This window comes from Equus asinus, chromosome 18 (assembly GCF_041296235.1).
Source record: "Equus asinus isolate D_3611 breed Donkey chromosome 18, EquAss-T2T_v2, whole genome shotgun sequence".
Taxonomy (NCBI): domain Eukaryota; kingdom Metazoa; phylum Chordata; class Mammalia; order Perissodactyla; family Equidae; genus Equus; species Equus asinus.
Genome location: NC_091807.1, coordinates 138,563 through 159,991, shown reverse-complemented (window position 1 = coordinate 159,991; position 21,429 = coordinate 138,563). Strand labels below are relative to the sequence as shown.

At 43.6% G+C, this 21,429-nt stretch overlaps 2 long non-coding RNA genes across 3 annotated transcripts; both read right to left on the bottom strand.

Annotated features, from left to right (window-relative positions):
* Positions 1-2,075: 2,075 nt before the first annotated feature.
* LOC139040950 (uncharacterized) lies at positions 2,076-7,802 on the bottom strand. Its single transcript, XR_011495276.1, has 3 exons — positions 5,448-7,802; positions 4,509-4,597; positions 2,076-3,227 (listed from the first exon to the last, which is right to left on the bottom strand). It is a non-coding gene; the product is annotated as an uncharacterized lncRNA (long non-coding RNA).
* A 160-nt stretch (positions 7,803-7,962) lies between these two features.
* On the bottom strand, positions 7,963-21,421 carry LOC123278129 (uncharacterized). 2 transcript variants are annotated; one of them, XR_011495301.1, is made up of 5 exons: positions 20,587-21,421; positions 19,207-19,379; positions 12,621-12,849; positions 8,257-12,515; positions 7,963-8,171 (listed from the first exon to the last, which is right to left on the bottom strand). It is a non-coding gene; the product is annotated as an uncharacterized lncRNA (long non-coding RNA). The 2 variants fall into 2 exon arrangements; XR_011495300.1 differs by having other exon boundaries at positions 8,257-8,645; positions 20,587-21,414.
* Positions 21,422-21,429: the final 8 nt, after the last annotated feature.

Here is a 21,429-nt window from a genome sequence, read left to right as displayed (position 1 = left end):
GAACTGGTGATTCCAATGTGCAGCTGGGTAGAAACCCACTGACACAGCATACTCCCAGATTGTCGCAGAGGAGACTTCTACTCCAGAATGAAGATCAGGATACAGTTGCTCCTCAGAGGCAAACATGAATTCCTTCGCAGAAGCATGCACACTTTGTGTAAAATTCACTTTGGGCAAAATTCACTAAAAGAGCCTGACTTTTGACTATGAAAGGCAAACATAAAGGAACATTCATTGTGTGTATATCATAATAAAAAACCAGAAGCAAATTAACAGCAAGCAATAGGGTTATTGGTTGAAAAACATAGATTATAGACAATAAGACATGAATTCAGTATTTTAAAATAAGGCTTTGCTGCATCGAATATATGTATAGCAAGAAAGAAAAAGGGTCTTGTTCACCAGCTAGAAACTGGGAACAACCATCCCAGGTTCCTTAATAGATTAAAAATACAAATTTTGTTTAGACACAAATACAAACAACTGTCCTCCTTAAGAACTGATTTTATGGTCTGTAGAGAAGGTAGGGATGCGTGATTCTCAGAAAGGAGATATGATGTCTAATAAGATTCAACAGGGGAGAGGGGAGTGGACCCTGAGGTCATAAATTAACAAACTTTAAGTCAATTTTTGAAACAGGTCTTGGTGACATGTATTTCAAAATGGTTATGGTATTTATCCAGGAAATACATCAGGGCGCATAAAGGGCTTCACTCTTATAGCAGAAGGGGTTTTCTTAAGATGGCCACATCAAAACATTTATCTGATTCCACATGCCCATCTTACAATATAACTAATGTTCTTTCCACTGATAGATAGAGATCTATGTTCTCTCCCTTTAATCTGCACCATTGGAGAATCTAAATAGTGCTATATGACTTCTGAGGCTAGGTCATAAAACATGAGATAGATTTGGTTGGCTTGCCATGGCGGAATACTGCTCCCCTGCAGAGAGGAAGTCCAACAGAGCCCATGAGGAAAGACCGCATGTAGCAGCCAAGAGGAAAGGAACCGAAGCTCCCCAGGCAATAGCCAGAATCAATCTCCAGACATGAGAGTGAACTACGTAGCCGCCCCTGACACAGGAAGGGTTAATAATCACTGGAAAAAGCTTGTCAACAAACTGTGACCGGGAGGTGAGAAGGCCAGTTAGCCAATGACCAGTAAGACCCCCTGGGGGGGCAACCTAAGCCAGCCGGCGGCCGCCCAGGGGCACAAATGGAGAAACGATATCGATGTCAGGAGCAGGAGGGACCGTTGCCTAAGAGACCTTGCCTGCTCCGAGATAAAAATATAGGAGCACAGCAATAACATGATAATATCAAAACAGAGGCCAAGGGAGGGCTCCTTGAGAAATCACTAAGAATTCTTGGCATTCGCTAATTACTTCATCCAGAACACCTGTGTATGTTTAACAGCTGTAAGCTATGTATATATTGAAACGCTGGTTATAATAAACTCAGAGTGGCCATCAGCCCTCTCCGCATCTATCCTGATGTGTACATTGGATTGTGACACCGACAAACTAGATTTCACATGACGTCAGCCCACAGCCTTTGAGTCTTCCTGCTAAGCCCAGACATCACGGAGCAGAGGCAAGCCATTCCCTCTGTACCCTGTACAAATTATTAGCACACAGAATCTGTGAGCATAATAAATATTGTCGTTTTAAGCCACTAAGTTTGGGGTGGTTGTTATGCAGCCATAGACAATTAATACAACTGTGTATACCAAAGGCAGTAAAGTATTAAGAACACCTTCGACAGTTTTGGTAGGCCCAAGCACTGTATAATTAGAGATGGGGCAATTTTCTCATTATTTACACAGTTGAAATGCACTGTTGATGTTATGGTGCAATATTATTGACACAACTGCAGACACACACAATCCTCACTTGGAAGGATGCTGCAGGACCAGAAAAACTACTGTGCAAGCTGAAACTGAACAAGGCAATCTGATCAATCAATGGGGAAAATACCCTTGTCCAGTGACATCCAAATTTTTTCATCAAAACATTAAAAACTCTCTTACTTGCAATTTAAAATACATAGAAAACTTAAAAATAGCAAGGCTGATATTTATTTAGTATACTGTAAGTAAAAACACTGAGAATTAAATGTGATTTTTAAAAAACAAATCATATTAAGAGTAGTTTGACATCTTGCTATTTGTGACAACACGGATGGACCTCGAGGGTATTACGCGAAGAGAAATAAGTCACACAGAGAAAGAGAAATACCATATGATTTCACTCGTGTGTGGAAGATAAACAACCAAACACATAGACACAGAGAACCAACTGATGGTTACCAGAGGGGAACGGGGTTGAGGGAGGGTAAAAGGGCACATGGGTACAACGACGGATGGCAACTAGACTTCTGGTGGGGAACACGATGTAATCAATACAGAAAGTGAAATATAATGCTGTGCACCTGACATCCACACAATGCTATAAAGCAACGTTACCTCAATAAAAAAGAGCAGTTTCAACAGTGCTTGCCTCTTCGCATTGTATATTTTCTATGACTTGATGGATTGCCCTAGTCCTTTCTAACTTTTGATCAGCTTTCAACATTGCATTCTTCGCACTTTCACTGTCCTGCGATGTTTCAGAGTTCCCTTAACGTCCAAGTTTTCACCAGCGTCACCTCCCCTGGGACGTCTTCAGCCTGGGCTCGTTCATGTTGGTAAGCTCGCCTTCATGAAGCTCCTCTGGTCACACACCTACAGTGTCTCAAACAGCATCATCATACCCCTGCTCAGCTGTCTCCTAATCACATCCAAGCTCACTTCTCGCATCATCACTTTTCACTTCTTTGCTGCATTTCCATCTTTCTTGGGCAATTCCCTCTTTCGATTATCCATTTCAGGGGGGAGACAAGATGGCAACAAAACAATACATTTTGTCGTCTGTGTGACGTGAAAAACAGATATGCCCTGAGTAACCACCGACAGATCACTGTTGTCACTGATCATGATGTGCCTTCGTGATCTAGCTAGTGATCTGCAGACTGAACAGGTAGCAGAAACTTTGAACAGGCAGCAGCACAGTTTCTACACTGGGGTCACGGACATGAAAACCACCTTGTGGGACTACTGGTCTTCTTTAAGCCGTGGTAGTTGAAACTTTTGCATACAGGAACCAGGCAACGTGAGCTCTCTCTCTTTCTCTTTCTCTTTCTGTTTTTATACAGAAACATCTGCTGGCAGGCATTTTGGAGCCTCAGCTGTAATGAAGAATTAATAGGCCAGGGTCTCAGGTAGAATAGAAATCCAGAGAGCAGAACCTGACATTTGGCAACTGCCTTCGCCTCACGGCCATTTGCAAACCCAGTAGAGGCTGATGAGAGGCTACCTTACATTTTTGGCAGATGGAAGAGGTTAGGGGGACAAAGGTTTCAGTCCAGAGCCTACTGAGACTGGCGTTTTGGTAAGCCCCTTCCCAGGAATTTGGAGTGGGACTCTGAACAGCCACATTTTAGAAATAAAAGTGAACCAGAAATAATTAAGCCCTCGTAAGGGCTGCAACCCAACTTTGAGCTCTCTTGTTGGCCCACAAAAATCTGAGTCCTTAAAATTGGATTAAGGAGATTCCAGATTGATGGTGCCACCTTAAGAAGGGGAAAATAATTCTAGGCCTCAAATTATTTCTACAAGCAATTTTGAAAGTGAAATACGTAGCTCATAGCCAAAGATAAATAGGCTCATAAGGAGAAAATAATATAAACAAGACCAGAAGTAACAACCCATAATAGCACTAGACAAGCAACGACTCCCGACATCAGAATTACTAGGCACTAGCTGAGGAGTCCAACTCCTGTTGAAAACCCATATGTGATGGACTTAATGTTTGTGTCCCCTCCAATTCTTATGTTGAAGCCCCAATCCCCAATGTGATGGCATTTGGGGATGGGACCTTTTAGTTAATTGGGTTTAGATGACGGTGGAGCCCCAGGGATAGAATTAGTGCCCTTATAAGAAGAGGAAGGAACCAGACCCCCCGCCCCCCCTCTGCCAGGACAGGACATAGTGAGAAGATGGTTGTCTATAAACCAGGAAGCAGGTCTTAACCAGACAGTGAATCTGCCAGCGCCTTGATCTTGGGCACCTTGATCTGGAACTTCCAGCTCCAGAACCGTGAGAGAGAAATGCCTGTTGTTTAGTTCAACCAGTCAGTGGTAATTTGTGATAGCAGCCTGAACGGACTAAGACACTATGTGTAATTTTTCAGGCCCGACCATGGAAATTACAAAGGCTTTATGTGACAGGCCTCATCTGGCTAGGCATGCTGTTCCATGTTTGCATTCCTAGCCCTGGTGCTGCCATTCCCAGGTCTCTTTATCTGAGGCCTTGGACAGAGGTCTTCCTCAGGCGCTTCCGCTGAGGTCTCCTTACGGGGGAAGAGGAGAACCTTGAAGACAATTTTCTGCACTCTGACTGAGCATCCCGAATTTTTCCACTCCTGGCCCTTCTCCCGCATCCTCTCCTCAGCCTCAGGGTCCACAAACCTGCCAGAACGCTTTTTGGACTCCTTCAACAGTGTGATGACCCTCATGTATGTGCTGAGTCACCTGGCCAGGACCAGTGTGCTGCCACCCTATGGGAGAAAATAAAATGAGGGGAGTCAGTCTATTCTCCGGTTTCTGTCTCTTGCTTCCACCGTCACAGTGAGTGATTAAAGACTAAGCTCTTCCCTCTTTGGCTTGTTGTTTTAATTGGCTACTCTGACATCTGACAGCTCAGCAACCTCTCTCTCAGCTCAGCTGAACTCCCAATACTAGCTCCATGGAATTATGCTCACTAGATTCACGCAAACACAAAATAAGTTTAAATGTTTTGACAGAGAAATAGAACGCAGCTTTCAAAGGACAAAGCGAATTTAGAAAAGAACTAAATAAAAAATTCTAGAACTGAAAAGTAAATAATATTAAGAACTCAGTGGACATGTTTGAAAGTGCACATCTTAGACACAAATAAAGAAACATTAGTGAGTAGGATAAATACCAGAAAAGAAAGGGAAAAAAAGCCCAAAGAGGCAAATTTTGAAGAGAGAAGAGAGAGAGAGCACATGAGAATATACTAAAAAATTCTAAAATGGATATAATGATAATCCCAGAAGTTAAAGATAGAAACGGGTAGAAGCAACATTTGAATTGAAAATGACTACGAATTTTAAAACTGACGAATGACTTCACAGAATCAATAAGTTCAATGGATTGCATACATGACAAAAAAAGAATTCCCCACCTATACTTATTATTATAAAAAAATCACAAAAATATGAAAAAGAAAAAGACGAAGCGAAAACTTGATGGCAGTCAGAAAGGGGAAAAAATAAGTAAAACAGGAAGAAAGGAAAGAAGGAGAAAAGGAGGGGAAAGGAAAGGAAGGGAGAAAGAGAGAGTAAAAGAAAGATTACATCAAAGAAGAAAAACTCAAACTTATACCTAATTTCTCAACAGCCAAAATGGAAGCTGGATCACAATGGAAAGACAGCTTTAATGTGCTGAAAGATATAAGGACAAAGTTGAGTTATATACCAAGCAAAAATATCTTTCAGAAGAGGAATGAAAACGTTTATAGAAAAAAGCCCCTGAGATGCGTCATTAACACAGCAAGCTAAAGGTTAATAGCAAGGGCTATGTTTTAGGAAGACAGGGGACGTCCCAGATAGCAGGATGGAGAAGCAAAAGCGGATTAGGGATTAATGAGGCATAGATTAATAAGTATGTGGGTAGCTCCAAATAAATAAAGGACATATAAAACAATGATAATATGTAATGGCTTTAAACATATGTATAATTTAAATACTGCACACAACAATAATAACCTAGAAGTCAGGAAGAGGTAAATAGGAACTCTCTAGGAAAAAAGCATAAGTACCAATTAACTTGAGACTTTGATAAAGTAGGGAAACCAGTAAAGTAATAAAAATCATATTTATAACTTGAAAACTAACAGAAGAAAAATTTTAGAAATTAAATCAATACAAAGAGAGGGAGAAATCAATACATAGAAAAGGCACAGCAGGGGCTGGCCCCGTGGCCCAGTGGTTAAGTTCTCGCACTCCGCTGCAGGCGGCCCAGTGTTTCGCTGTTTCCAATCCTGGGCGCGGACATGGCACTGCTCATCAAACCACGCTGAGACAGCGTCCCACACGCCACAACTAGAAGGACCCACAACGAAGAATACACAACTATGTACTGGGGGGCTTTGGGGAGAAAAAGGAAAAAACAAAATCTTTAAAAAAAATTAAAATAAAAAAAGGCACAGCAAACAAAGAGTTAACTTCAAATAGGTCAATAACTACATCAACTGAAAAGAGACTAAATGCTTCCCTTAAAATGAAATATAGACAGGTTTTCAAAGAAATCTGTCTAAATATGAAGAATACAGAAAAGTTAAAAGTACGAGAAAGCATATCGTATGTAAACTCTACACCCAAACGAACAGATAGAAGTGTTAATATCAAAGTAGATTGTAAGGCAAGAAACATTACTGCTGATAAAAAGGAAGACTTGGTAAGATAGAGGATTCTATTCAAAGAAAAACAATTTTAAATTATATACACCTAATAATTGGTAGAACCAAAGGAAAACAGTCATTGCTACAAAGTAGGACATGTAATGAACAACGGGAACACAGATAATGATAAAATGTTAGTCAACTGAAGCCTCTACATACATCCAAAAACATTTTATTTAAAGGTGTAATGTTGAAAGCTTTCCCTCTGTTATTGGCAATAATGAAAGGTTGCCCACTGTCATTACCCCTGTTCAGTAGTATACTGGAGGTCTTAACTAATGCGGAAAAAGATTCTACACCCATATTTTATATCTAACACAAAAAGTATAAAGATTTAAAGGAGAGATGTAACACTCCTGGTATTTATGGATGATATAATTTGTTATATAGAAAATCCAAAAGAATCTACAGTTAAATTATTAAAATTAATGTCAGTTGCTCAAAATTGCTTGATTAAAGACCAGTATATTCAAATAAATTTTATTTCTATGTACCAGTAGTGAAAAGTGAATTTTTAAAAATTTTACTTTAAAAGCATCAAAAATAGCAAAGATTAAGGGTTAAGGCTAACAACGCATATGCAAGGCCCTTATATAGAGATTCTAAAATGTTGCTGAGAGAAAGTAAAGAATACTTAAATAAATGGCTAAAGACACCAAGTTCATGCATTAAAAGATTAAGTACCGTAACATGCCAATTCTCCACAACTTGATCTGTAGATTCAAGGAATCCTAACCACAATTTTAACTGTTTAGTGGAATTTGGCAAGTGGATTCTGCAATTTATATGAATATTCAAAAGGTGAGGAATATTCAAGACACCCTTGAAAAAGAATAAGGCATCAGGACTTTCTCTAGGTTTTCAAATATTATGATGAAACTACAGGAATTAAAACATTATGGTTTTGATGTAAGAATGGACAAACGTGCCAATGAACGGAGTATAACAATATGCCATGTGCGTATTCATATTCACTTCATGTTGACAAAGGCGGCACTACACAAGCACAGCAATGGTATGCTGGAACATACAGGGTGTGTCTACAGAAGAAAAGGGAGCTAAGTTCTATCTCACACTGTTCACAAAAAATTAATGTCAATTGTATTACGGGACTATGAAAGGCAAATCAAAATTTCTTCTTAGAACACAATGTCAGAAAATATCTTGATGACTTCAAAATACTAAACATTTTTAATGGAGATACACAAAGCACTAATGATGAGCAAATTAAAACTAAAAAGTGGGGCACCATGGAGCCCGGGTCGCGGTGACTCTAGGCCAATTCTCCCATCTCCCTCCCACCCCACCTCCACCTCCACCTCCACCTCCACCTCCACCTCCAGGGAAACCGCGCACTTTCCCTCCAGTCCATCTGCACAGAGCTGCGCTTCTCCGTCTCTTTACATTGGTGATCAGCCCTGAAATAAACCTGTGCGCGCCAATAAACAAGGAAAGCCCAAACAAGGCGGGGACCAGTGCATTCTTGTTTTCTCCAACTTCCAGAACCGGAACAGGTCAACCTTGGACTTGCAGCCCTGCTCGCCTGCACAGTGGGCGGTGGCCTTCACAGTCAGTGGGCAACAGCATTCTGTTTGTCCCAGAGTCAGCTTCCAGGGTTTTCCTGGCCTCCTCAGGTCTGCGCTTCCCTGCACAAGAGAGAACAGCGAAATTAGAATTAAAGGCGTGCGACCTGACATTTTAAAATAGGCACGTGACAGCCACATCGCACACCTCCTCAAGCCGGGGAGGCCACAGCTCTTCCCACTTGCAGAACTCGGTCCTCGGTCGTCCACCCGTGGGATATACTGATACTAAACGATCCTCCCGGCTCAGGAGTCAGGGTTCCAGTTTTTGTGGAAGAGTTCTGAGGGGGAGGAACAAACCTGCCCTCCCACTGGAGCCTGCTTGTACAAAGGCCCTGTCCCCCGCACCCAAGCCTCTTGCTTCGGGCCTGGCGGCATCAGTGCCACTTGACCAACTCTTGGATAATCCATTGGGTCACTTCCCTGAGTAGCTTCGCTCTGTAGGTGGTGATCTCCAGGGTGTCCTCGAAGCTGCCGTCCACCTGGATCAAAGTGTTGACTCGGGGCTCTGTTTTGGGGAGGTGGACTCCACTGGGCCTGTGTGGGGGGAGGGCATGCTCAGGTCCAGACAGCTGGATCCCAGGCCCTGCGAGGCTGTGAGGAAAGAGCCAGCGTCACTGGCAGGAGGTCCAGGCAGCACCAGCTGTGGCAGGGAATGTGGGCAGGAGGGAGCATGAGGGCAGTGGTAGCATCAGAGTGGGCCCTTCCCAGGGCACCCACGCGATTTCACTCACCAAATACTGCACCCACCAGGGTAGCCTTGACTAGTCCAGTAAGACCTTCTTGAAGCCTTCCAGCTCTCAAGACCTCTGAGGAATACCAGTTGGCTCTGGCCACTTGCCCATTTTGATCTCCAGCTGGCGTCAGGACCTCGCACGTCCCCCGCCACCCGGAGAAGCGACCCAGACGGTGGGACAGGCATTCTGCCAACCTGGGCCAGGCTGGCTGCAGGGCACCGGCCTGCACTGCTCTGTGCATCTCTGCATCCCACCTCTGGCCTTCACTTCCAAGTGCCAGGAAAGCTCGCCCTCCACCTGCAGACCTCCTGGGGGCCCTCTGTCCCTCCAAGTTCCCAAAAGGTTCCCCCCACCCCGCAATGATTTGGGGGGCGGTTCCGGTCTCTCCCCGCCCAGGGAGGATGCCCTCAGGAGAAAGCGATCCTCTCTGGAAAACCTGCCTAGGGCAGAAGAGACAGGCAAGGAGCAGTGGGGCTGTCTGGGAGGGAGACTACCTGCTCCCCTTCAACAAGCTGGGATTTCTGGGGGGCTTTCTCGCTGCAGGTCCCTGTCAGGCAACAGGGTGCTGTCTTATCCACATCAGGAAACTGAAACTGGGAGAAGCTATTTAACTTATCTATGCTTCAGATCACCACAAGGGAAGTATTCATTAGAAGTACACAAATGCTGGGGCCAGCCCCCTGGCACAGCGGTTAAGTTCGCATGTTCTGCTTCATTGGCCTGGGTTCGCTGGGTCGGATCCCCAGGAGGACCTACACACTGCTTATCAAGCCACGCTGTGGCAGGCGTCCCACATATAAAGCTGAGGAAGATGGGCACAGATGTTAGCTCAGGGCCAGTCTTCCTCAGCAAAAAGAGGAGGATTGGTGGCAGATGTTAGCTGAGGGCTAATCCTCCTCAAAAAATTAAAAAAAAAAATTACAAAAGAGAAGTTTATAAATGCTGAGTAAAATAGAAAGAGTCTTTGTCTTGCCTACAGCAGTCTAATTGAATCTCTTGATTGAGCTAAAGTTTTAAATGTTTATTGCTTCAGAGAGGTAAAGGTATGTCCCCACAGCTGATACTCAGGCTTTCTCAGAAGCCATTTGGAGGATGAGAGGCGGCGGCTGGGGCAAAGGGCTGACCAGCCTCTCTGGAAGCCCGATCCAGGCGGCTCCCCAGGCCTGTGCACCATGCTGCCCACTGCGTGGGGCTGCTTCTTCCCTCATGTCTAATTCTCTTGCCCAACTTTCATTTTATTTTACTTTCCCTTAACCATCAGCTGTTGGTGTAATGCAAAATTTCAACCATTTAAAATTTCCTTTACAGAAGTTATTTATGCCCCATTTTACTTTGTCTTGCGGGAGGGGCATTGCTCTTCTTCTAAGGGCATGTGTTCACTTCGTGGTTCATGTATCTCCTCCCATTTTTAAAGACTGGAAGCATTTAACATAGACTCTAGAGTTCCAACTTGGACATGTATCATTAGCATTATATATAAAATATAATTTAAATATTATTTAAACTTTAAATTCTACAGAAACTTTAAATTCTGTTATTTAAACTTCAAATTCTGTACCAAACTATTCGTCAAGCATGAGGCAAGATCCAAAATATGAAACACGAAAGGCCTCAAAAAATGACAGATTGAAACACACGGCATTTATCAGACGCTCTGCCAAAATCCCTCTAAAATGACAGTACAGAGATTATTACAATACATAAAGGCACAAGGATAAAGAATGGGTGGAAAGAAGGCAGCTATATATATATATGTGTGTGTGTGTGTATACATATATTGTGTGTGTGTACATATATATACACTGGAAGCTAGAAAGAAGATGAAAGTGTGGCATTTGATGAAGACCAGAAAAAGCTGCAAGCTAAGCTTTGAAGAAGGCTGATTTTTTCTGTAGAATCCCAATCTGCCTCAGAAATGAGAGGCATCAAGTACCTCTGAAAGTGGGGATGAGCATAGAAGAATGAGCTGAAAGGCTATATGAGAGGCAGAAAGATGTCCTCCCACCCCCATGCTGCTCCTGAGCCTGACCAAAGGCCTATCTGAAAAAGACTGGAAGAGCCAGAAGGTTCTGGATTCTGGGTCAATGGCGCTGTAAGAGCAAAGAGGACCAAGAGCAAACAAGGGGATCAATACAACTCATCTGTCCCCACTTGCTCACAGAATCCTGGGACACAGGTTTGTACCTTTCAGGCAGAAAAGTCGACAGTTCTTCTCAGGTGAAACTGATTCATTCAAGAAAACACAAACAAACAAAAACACTGACCCTGACATTGGGGAGAAAGGGCTTGCCCACTGAGTTTCCTGGGTGATGAACAACGCTTCGGAACAAGGCTCCACTCTAAAGACAGGGAGGGGTGGCAGGTCAGTAGTCTATGTTTTGAAACTTGAGCTCCAGGTGATTTTGCCGTGGTTAAAGCTGGCGAACTATTGAGACAGATTATTTTACAACATAGCCCTTGAGTCAACAAGATTAAACCCCTGCTCACAAACCTGCCAATCAAGTTTTTTAGAGATCAGCTCTCACACAGAAAAAGCCACATATAATAAGCAGATATTGCAAGAAACTCTCTAGCGTAAAAGAGAAAAAAGAAATCTGTGAAAATAGAAGCAGTGTAGTAAACAGAAGAAAACGTCAAAAGGCTAATTCATGTCTTCTGAAAGATAAGAGAAGATACTACATTCATGAACTAAGAATAGATTATAAAAAAGAATATTCAAAAAGTAAAAGGTTTGTAAAATAGGAAAGAAAAAGAAGAAAAAATATAAGAACAGTCTAGAAGATTCACCACAGGAATACAGCAATCAACTAACAGAGATTTCAGAAAATAAGAGCAGAGAAAATGTGGGGGAGGAAATTATCAAAGAAATAGTTGAAGACATTTCCCAGAATTGAAAGGGCCTGTGCTTTTACATAGAGAAGGCACACTGACTGCCCCATGCAGTAGATAAAAGAAAATTACACTGGCATTTTCTCAGGACACTAAAGGACAGAGAGAAGGTGCAAAACATCTACAGAGACAGAACAAGAAGCTAACACATAAAAGGGATGGAAACCTATTCTGTGTGATGCTCCAATAGCGGGTAGTATAACCTTGTTAAAAGCCAGAGAATGGACAGTACTAAGAGTGAACCATAATGTAAACCATGGACATTGGGTGATAGTGATGTGTCGCTGTAGGTTCACTAATTGCTAACAGATGTTCCACTCTGGCGCAGCATGGGGGAGGCCGTGTTGTGTCGTGTGCGGGAAGATGATGCTATATGGAAACTCACAGCTCAATTTTGCCATGAATCTGCTCTAAAAAATAAAGGCTGAAAACAAAAGGAATGGGGCCCGGCCCGGTGGCACAGCAGTTAAGTTCGCACGTTTGCTTCTCGGCGGCCCTGGGTTCTCCGGTCCGGATCCCAGGTGCGGACATGGCACTGCTTGCAAAAGCCATGCTGTGGTAGGCGTCCCACGTATAAAAAGTGGAGGAAGACAGGCATGGATGTTAGCTCACGGCCAGTCTTCCTCAGCAAAAAGAGGAGGATTGGCAGCAGTTAGCTCAGAGCTAATCTTCCTCAAAAAGAAAAGAAAAAGAAAAAGAAAAGGAATGGGAATCAGAATGGCATCTCAGTTCTCCAGCAATGTTAGAGGCCAGAAGACGATGGATAATTGCTTCAAAAATTCTGAAAGAAAATTAGTTAAAACTCAGGATAATATAACCCAGGCAAACTACGGACAGATGGAGAATTTAAAACATTTTTAGACATCCAAAGTGTCAAGCCATTTACCTCTTGCGAACAGGAGAATACAGTCCACCAAAAAAGCAGCCGACTGATAAGACTCCACTCAGAGAACGCCCAGCCGCGCACTGCGGTCCCCAAAGGCAGCTGCCGTCAAGGACTCAGCTCCGCTGACCGTCAAGCTCTTCTCAGTGTTGACAGCCACAGGTCTCTATCTGAGGCCTTGGGCAGAGGTCTTCTTCAGGAGCCCCTGCTGAGGGGTCCTCACGGGCTGGGGCTGTGGGGAGGAAAGGCAGGAAGCCACGAAGACACTCTTCCTCACGCTGACCCAGTATCTAGGACTTTCCCACTCCAAGCTCTTCCTCCTCTCCCTCCTCCTCCGTCCTCTGCCCACCCCAGGGTCCCCAAAACTGCTGGAGCCTTTTGTTCTCCCTCAGCCGTGAGTGACCCCCATGTCAGCGCTCGTGTACCTGACCTTGTTCCGCGAGAGAAATGGAGCGTGGGGAGGCTCTGGGTTCAACCTCCTGCTTAGACCATTTCAGTGAGGGATTAAAGGGTTAACTCTGTCCTTTCTGGCTTGTTGCCTTACTTGGCTGCTCTGACCCCTGGCAGCTCAGTTCTCTCTCTCCCAGCTAAGCTGTGCTCTTGGCAGCCTCCTTCCCTATGCATCCCTAGCTGCAAAACACCATTTTATGTAGCTTTCCATGAGTGACCGAGACAAGCTCTGGGGGTTTTAACTCAGCTCCATGGGAACCATCAAACGCTCATTGCTTACCGGAGCCGTACCCTGGGCCCGGCTGCAAAGGCTCAGCCCCTTGTCCTAAGGCAGCAGCTGCCTGTGCAAAACTGGATGCCTCTGCTCCACCAGTTCTAGGCTCTTAACCGGACCTAATGGTTCCTCCTGCAGCACAGATATTTCCAGCGACTGAGGACACGCACCTCCCAAACAGCCTTTTCACCTCTCGGGAGGTTTTGTTACATTCTCCCTCTCACATTGCTATTCACTGCTCCAGTGTCCGGAACCCTGCCACTCATCTGCCCCTACCAGAAGGGGGAACTCAGGCTTGTCTCACTTCGGGGACCTTTCTGTGCCTCGCTCAGGTTCATCAGAGGCTCCCATTGAGAACCCTGACCTAACATTATTTGTTGATGTGTCAGACCTCAAAACTGCAAGGGGAGGTTATCAAGCAGGATATGCCACCACTAATTGAAGCTCTCCTCTGGGGTACAGTCCTACACCTGAGAAAAAAGCAGCCCAGATGGGAGAGCTTACTGCCTTACTAGAGCTTATCAACTAGCCAAAGGCCTCAGAGTCAACGTATCCACTGAGAGCAGGCAAGCTTTGGGAGGAGTACATGACTTTGGGATGCTTTAGAAACAAAGGAGGATGCTTTGGAAACAAATGTTTTATGAGGTTTTCATCTCTACTGAAAAGCCCATGAAACATGGACAAGTTAAGGAACTTTTAGATACAATCCTACTTCCTAGAGAGAGGCTCTTATACAGGTTGAGGCCCACGTAAAAAGAGAGAATGTGAAAGCGAAAGGAAATGCTCTAGCATATCGTTTGACCAAACCAGCCAATTTAACCAAAGTTACGATCCTAGCTGAGCCTTCGAAGGATAAATCTCTGGAGGGACTCAAAGAGGACATTATAAAACGTCAATATTTAGCCCCTGATTTTGAAAAGGAAGAATGCAAAAATCCGGTCGTGCCCTTCAGTCAGATAATCTCCTGCTCTCTCAAGATGGCCACTTGGTGGCTCCAGATGATTTCGCATGGATATTAGCTGGCTTCATCCATGAAGCTATCCATCATGAAGTCGACAAATTGGTTATCTTAAATCAACACTGACGGACAAAGTTTTAAAAGACAACTGAGGTTATTTTCAGATTATGCGTCACCTGTCAACAACATAACCCTGGAAAAACTGTAAAGGTGACGTGGCCAGGAACCAAAGCCTCAAGGGCCCTTTCACCTCCTTCAGATGGACCATCCAGCTTTCACCCTCCAAGGGATTTGAATATGTTTTACTTGCTGTATGTCTGTTCTCAGCATGAGTTGAAAGATTTCCTTGCTTAAAAGCTACAGCCTTTACGGTCACTAAAAGGCTGCTTGATTTTGTGTTTGCAACCTGGGGGCATCCCAACTGTAATACCAGGTGATTGAGACACACACTTTACAGAAACCATTATAAAAGGACTTTGTAAGGTGTTCTCTCTTACTCAAAAACTACAATTTCTGGAAAGCTTGAAAGGATCAATCACATACTTACATTAAAATTAGCAAAACTTTCAAAAGCCCTTGAGCTCCCTTGGCCAAAGGCGCTCTCACTAGCCCTTATGGTCAGACAGTCTACTCCCTCCGGGACACACTGCTCATCTTCCTGTGAGCTGGTGACTGGAAGGCCCACGCATGTAGAGATTTCACCTACTACATTAGGCTCTGCCAACTGCGGCAGATGTGGCAAAATATTGCAAAGGACTCACGTACTATAGCCACCTCTGTCATCAAAAGTGAAGACCACCTTCCCACAATGTCTTCCTAAACAACCTCTTCATAAGCTTCCACCAGGAGATTTCATCGACTGGAAGAGATACTGGAGAAAACTGCTCTTGAATCTTGTTGGAAGGGCCTTTATCAGGTGCTGTTGACAAGTAAGCAGTGAAACCCCAAGGAGTCAACACTGGGGTTCATGTTTCACAACTAAAAAAACTATTCAGAATTGCACACAATTGGAAAGCTACTCCAATATGGGACCTCAAACTCAGGACTCTCCGAGATCCCCCGGAAGCAAATCTTGGAAAGCAGACAGCTGGCCCAGACCTTTGGAACAAACAGATGACCCCTGACCACAGATAGTTCTTGGTCCACTGTTGGACCAAGACACCTATCTAGTTCCTGTTTCATTTTTTGTCTGCTTGTTTGTAATCATTTTTCTCATTTTCTCCAGACCCCTTGTTGTCCTCCACCTATAATAGCCCTATTTCTTTTCTCCCCTGCTTACTATAATTGTTAGGTCAGAATGTATCATTCTAATGCCATTCTTAGATTATCTTGAACAGTAACCACTGCCCTCAGTCATACTGACTGCTGGATATGCCATCCATCACAAGACCCCCACGATAAGAACATCAGTATTGCAGCTGATGGTGTTTCCATTTGCTCCATCATGGACAACTGACCTTAAACACATCAATCTGTGATTTTGCTAGCGTTCCTCTCTCCCGGAAGAAGCTTACAGGAGATTTGACAGACGATTATTACAACCTGTTGACTGACCCAAGATAATTCTAAATTTGGATTCAACCCCCTTCGTAGAGCAATGGGCCAAATACTACTGAGAAGAGACTAAAAGAGAGCCAAATGTGTAACCCAGCTAACGCAAGGTCTTGGTTCCAACTTCACGTCATTTTTCCTGAATTTCCATGCACCGCTACTGGATACTACATCCTTTGTGGCCAGAATAGCTGATCCTGTTTGTCTCAGACCAACATGTCACGCTCTTTAGGAATAAAACTCTGACACTTGTCTGTGCACAGAGATCCTAATTCTATAAACCACCAAGGCTGGAAATTCTGACTCAGATATGAGCTCCAAAATGAGGCCACTCTTGCTTTTTCAGGCACACTACCCAGGGAAATTACTGACTCGTCGTTTACGAGAACAGTCAGAGCAGTGCCCCATCGGAAGAACCATACAAATAGAAAAGACAAATACAAAATAGAAAAGAAAAGAAGTAGAAAATAGGAAGAAACCTGTCACTAACTCTGGCAGAAGTTATTAATGATACTACCTCTGCCCTAGATGTAGGAGAGATGAGTCTCAACTCATTGGCGTGAGTAGTGATGGACAGTTGCCCTGCTCTAGATTTCTTGCTGACTGGTCTTGGTGGTGTCTGTGCCACTGCTAATACTTCCTGTTGTACTTAGATCGATGAAACGGACAAGGTGGAATAAGCTGTAGAACGCCTTACGGAAAAAGCTATTTGCCTCTCAGAGTGATCCTCAGGGCCTGTGGAATTTGTTCTCTTGGCCTGGGTGGGGCGATTAGGATTCCCAGTTCCAAAGCATCTTACGGTAATTATTAATTGTTCTTGTTTTTATCATAGTGGTCATGCCGCTGATCCACTGCATTTGTTAAAGAGAAACCAAAATGGAGTCCACAGTTTGAATATACCCCTAGACCAAACGCTCACAGTCACGTAACCAAAACTTAAAACTGGCCTGATTTTCCTGAAAGGCGGACTCTGACCTCAACCAAGACTTAAGTTTTCATGTCAGCGTGACCTTACAGCTTCCTAGCTAATCAGCTACAAACAAGTAAGCTTATGGAGTACTCCTACCCTAAAAGGAATGTTAAGTTTCTAGGAGCCTGTCACAATACAAAGCGATGTACTTGCTCCTTCTCACTTTAGAAACTGAGCCGCGACTGCTGAGGGCAGGACTCCAAGCCACTTGTTGTTTGCCAGTCCCTCTGTTTGCAAACAGCTTGTTTCAAACTCAATAAAATATTCTCTCAAGTAAAACTCTCTGAATTTTCTTTTGACACATTCTATCCAGAGTCTTAAATGCTTCTATACAGTCACTCCCTCATCAGATGATCTCCAGGGTGATACAACAGAAAGGGCAAGAAGATCTTGCAGTTCAGTGGGCTGTGAAGACAACTGAACAATCTCTAAGCAGATCCAGATTTCTAGCTTTTCCTGAATCGGTCAACCTCTCACCGATGAGAGGATGGCCAGGAGCCGGGACTGAGAGACTGAATGTACAAATGGGCAATGGCTAGACCGAAGACAAAAATGGAACTCTGACCCACAGTCCACAGCACTCAGTCTAGGAAGCCAAACAAACTCTACGGCAGTGAACACCAACTGGCCAAGACTTGATTAATAAGTGATAGCTTCCCTAGTGTTTGCCCTTAATTTCAACTTAGAACCAACTGGAGAAGCCCAAATATTCACCTCTAACCAATCACAGATAATGCCCTGCTTCTACTTAGCCCAGCTACGGCTTCCCCATGCCAACAGCCTCCTCCTTCAGGCGTACCTGAAGCCTTCTCTTTCCTCCTCTGTAAAGTTTTCCCACTCCTTCGCCTGCCTTTGAGTCTCTGATAAACACAAGTGACGGTGGCTGATTCCCTTGCTATATATAGCGAGGTCAGAATAAATGACCTTTGCTTGTTCCCGTTTGGGTGGTCTGTGTTTATTTTCACACAAGATAATTCATGAGTTGCTATTTGCTGAAGCTGTGTAATAAGCATACGGCCATTCATTTGTACGATCTGCTCTACTTTTGTATGTTTGAAATTTCCCGCAGTAAAGAATTTAAAATATCTCAAAAATATCAGTGTCATTAAAGATTTTTAGAAGAACGACAGAGAGTGATTCTAGATTAAAAGAGACTAGAGACATGACAAGTAAATGCAGTGCATGCTCCTTGACTGAACTAGAGACTTTTAAAAAATAGCTACCAAGTACATTATTGGAAAAATTGGGGAAATTAAACTTGGACTGCATATTAGACAGAGTATTGGATCAATGTTAAGTTTTCTGAGTGAATAATTTTTTATATGGCTATGTAGGAGAATGTCCTTGTTCTTGGGAGATGATGTTGAAGTACTTGGGGTAAAGCGTCATGACATCCGCAATTTAACTCACAAATCGTTCATGAAAAAGCACATGTGGGTAGAGAGATAAAATGGATGAAGCAAAATGTTAAAGACTGGCAAAACTAAATGAAAAGTGTAGAGTATAAGTTTAATGTTCTTACAATTTTTCCACAGGTTTAAAGTTTTTCAAAATGAAAAGATAGTGGGAAAAGCTTAATAAAAGTGGGAAAAGTACAATAAAATACATGTAAAATTACCAAAAAGGTAGAAGCAAAAATTCCCAGATACTTACACAAAATGTTTTTTAAATGAAAGGATAATCCAAACACTAATAATAGTTAACTAATATTGAGGAGGAGGGCATAGGATAGATGAGATGGGGTTGAAAACTAGGTTTTGCCGAATGGATACTGTCCATAAAGAAATGCTCTTTGTAAATTATCCTTGTATTCTAAGTAGCCTGTCAGTGAAGATTCTCATTTACTTTACTTGAATATTGTTTAGCAGTGTGGCACGGCGCCTCCTTCTCTATTTGCCCATCCACCCACGTACCCACCCTGCATCTATCCATGCACCCCTGCGGCCGTCCACCCACCCATCTGAGGGAACGAGTGGACAGTTACTGTTTGTAAATGCCCCTAAACCTCAGAAGAGTGCCAGGTATTGTTCAGAACTAGTAGGCTTTTGTGTATTCTTTTTCTGCATGATTGCTCCTGCTCTGACAGTGACTTGTTAAATGTCTCCTTACTAGTTTACTTTCCTCATTTTAATCATTCTTTCCAACTATCTCTCACATACACACATGCATTTTGATGCTAATATTTAGTGCAAAGTGTTATGTCTTCATTATGCTTTGCATATTTCTCACTGTATAGAGATTTTATCTTCAGAGTTAAAGAGTCTAAGAAGTGAAGTAACTAACGAAGAACAAAGCTTCTCAATGAGAAATTACGAAACCAATTCACTCACATACTTCATTATCTGAACCCAAAGGCCCTCAGACTGCGTCCCCCAGGACTACGCACAGAAAATGGAAGCACGCGATGCGATGTGCCGGAAGTCTTCTCGGTGGGACGTTTGGTTCTACTTTATGGGGTGCAGAGAGTTTAAATAACTTGTGCAGTTCAGTCACACAGCGAGAAGATGTTGGAGCCGGTATTCAAGCCACGTCCCCTCAATCAGAGCCAAATCAGGAAGCCTTGGAGGTAACAGAATGACAAAATTGACTCCACCTTGGCGGATTCTGCTAAATCCTAACAACTCTGTGATTCTGCTTTGAAGCTGGCATGGGGTCAGTAAATAAAACTCAGGGCTTGCCAAATGTGGGAAACTTAATGCGGGGTCTCCGCATAAAGCCACGACTCCAAATGGCTCTACTTCCAAAATAAAACTAAATCAGAGACAAACTTTGCCATGCAGATGGAGTGGCAAAGGAATTTGTCTTGACCGTGCCTTTCTCAAGTAAGTCTTGACCTAATAATTAATTACCACAAATTGGCCCTGTGGCTAACTCATGCCACATGTAGAAGTCTGAAAAACTTCAAGGAGATAACTGGAAGTGGCCCCAGGTGGATGCATCCCCAAGCGATTGGCTCGAGCGAAAAATGACCAATTTATAAAAAGATAAAATTATCTCCCTGCCTTACACCTGTTTACAAAAAAAAAAAAAAAAAAAAAACCCAGATAGATAGTTCAAGGATGTAAATGTTAAGATAGAAACGTCAGCATTCTTAGTAGAAAGTACAGGGAATATCTTTAGACCTCAGGGCAGGGAAAGATTTCTTAAGCAAGACACAGAAGGCACTTTCTATAAAGACCGACAAATTTGACTATTAAAACTAAGAATTTTATTCACCAAAAGAAACCTTAGAGGAAGTGAAATATAATTTGAATTAGGAAGATATTCACAATACAACTGAAAAAAGATTAGCAAGAGATTGAGGGAGAATGCATAAAAGGGAGAACTTCCACAATTACTTCATAGCCTCAAGACTTTTTTACCATATGCGTGTATTATGACGTCGATTTTTTAAATTAAATTGAAGAAATAAAAATATCCACTAAAGTTAGATTCAATTTCTCCTCTCAGAGATTATCTACTGATATCTGTTGACGCTTAGGTGATGTGGATGAGGATGAGGAAATTCAGGATATTAACACCAACCCCCTTTTGAAAATGATCGGAATGTACCCTTAAAAAGATTTTTAAAAGCAAACACATTATAGCTAACTGTAAGAACAAAGTTTGCACAGCACAGCAGATGCTATCTATTCTAAAACAGCTAGCAAACACTATTTCTACAAATTCACTAGAAAAAGTCTGAGAACACGCGTGGGATGATACACACCAGCTTCAGGACAATGATTTCCCATGGGGAGGGAAAGAAAGGATGCTTTACTGATACCTATTTCAAGCAAGCCAGACGCGATGGGGCCATCCCGGCGGCAGGGTGGTTATGTTCCCACGCTCCTCTTCAGCCGCCCAGGGTTCGCTGGTTCAGGTCCCTGGTGCGGACACACCCACCTCTCATCAACCCACGCTGTGGTGGCATCCCTATACAGAGTGGAGGAAGACTGTCACAGATGTTAGCTCAGGGCCAATCTTCCTCACCAAAACAGAAAGGAGAGAGAAGTGAGGCAAATGGGGGAGGGTGGTACATGGGTGTTTGTTACGTAACTTCTTTTGAATGTGTGAAATCTTTAATAATTTAAATTTTTAATTAAAATTAAGAACATTGGAAAGAAACGCGCATCAACACTAGTCTTAGGATATTGGAAACAGGTGGGATTTGTCCGTACTTGCTAAGTTTTCTGTACTGACCGCTCCGCTGTTTACATTTTAAAACACGGCGCACTTGCTTGAACGGCTAATTTAAAGTCCTAGCCAACCAGCGAGTCAGAAGACAACGGGGAGCGCAAGAGACAAAATGGAAACCCCGCGAGCAGGCCTCCCCGCCCGCCCAGGGGGGACGCGAAGCCTCGACGGGCATCCCAGCGACGCCCGGCCACGAGGGCGCGAGCGACCGCCCCACTGGACCAGCCGCGCTCAGCGGCAGGGCCTCCGAAGCTAAGCGACGGCCCATTTGGAGCAGACGGCCACCGACAGCCTCCGAGACCCGGCAGGAGCTCAAACACAAACAGCTCCAGGTCACAGAGGACGGCCCAGGCCCAGCGACAGGAGGGGCAGGACGCCCGCGACTTGGGCCTGGGGCCAGGCGCCCAGGTCAAGGGGCGGCCCGTCGAGCGGA